Source organism: Leptonychotes weddellii, chromosome 4 (genome assembly GCF_054177405.1).
Source record: "Leptonychotes weddellii isolate Sample4059 chromosome 4, ASM5417740v2, whole genome shotgun sequence".
Classification (NCBI taxonomy): domain Eukaryota; kingdom Metazoa; phylum Chordata; class Mammalia; order Carnivora; family Phocidae; genus Leptonychotes; species Leptonychotes weddellii.
This window is the reverse complement of record NC_138372.1, coordinates 120,149,367-120,150,456: the sequence shown is the minus strand read 5'-3', so window position 1 is coordinate 120,150,456 and position 1,090 is coordinate 120,149,367.

Sequence of the window (1,090 nt, the reverse complement as noted above, 5' to 3'; positions counted from 1 at the left end):
TGTATTGTATCACATTGATTGATTTATGGATGTTGAACCAACCTTGCAGCCCAGGAATAAATCCCACTTGGTCGTGGTGAATATTCCTTTTAATGCACTGTTGGATCCTACTGGCTAGCATTTTGGTGAGAATTTTTGCATCCATGTTCATCAGGGATATTGGTCTGTAATTCTCCTTTTTGATGGGGTCTTTGTCTGGTTTGGGGATCAAGGTAATGGTGGCCTCATAAAATGACTTTGGAAGTTTTCCTTCCATTTCTATTTTTTGGAACAGTTTCAGAAGAATAGGTATTAATTCTTCTTTAAATGTTTGGTAGTATTACCCTGGGAAGCCATCTGGCCCTGGGCTCTTGTTTGCTGGGAGACTTTTGATGACTGCTTCAATTTCCTTAGTGGTTATAGGTCTGTTCAGATTTTCTATTTCTTCCTGGTTGAGTTTTGGTAGTTTATACATCTCTAGGAATGCATCCATTTCTTCCAGATTATCTATTTTGCTAACATATAGTTGCTCATAATATGTTCTTATATTTGTTTGTATTTCATTGGTGTTAGTTGTGATCTCTCTTCTTTCATTCATGATATTATTTATTTGGGTCATTTCTCTTTTCTTTTTGATAAGTCTGGTCAGGGGTTTATCAATCTTATTAATTCTTTCAAAGAACCAGCTCCTAGTATAGGGATAGAGGGTACATATCTCAATATCATAAAAGCCATCTATGAAAAACCCACATCAACTGTCATTCTCAATGGGGAAAAACTAAGAGCTTTCCCCCTAAGGTCAGGAACACAGCAGGGATGTCCACTATCACCACTGCTATTCAACATAGTACTAGAAGTCCTAGCCACAGCAATCATACTACAAAAAGAAATAAAACGGGTCCTAATCGGCAAAGAAGAAGTCAAACTCTCACTCTTTGCAGATGATATGATACTTTATGTGGACAACCCAAAAGACTCCACCCCAAAACTGCTAGAACTCATACAGGAATTCAGTAAAGTGGCAGGATATAAAATCAATGCATAGAAATCAGTGGCATTCCTATACACCAACAGCAAGACAGAAGAAAGAGAAATGAAGGAGTCGATCCCA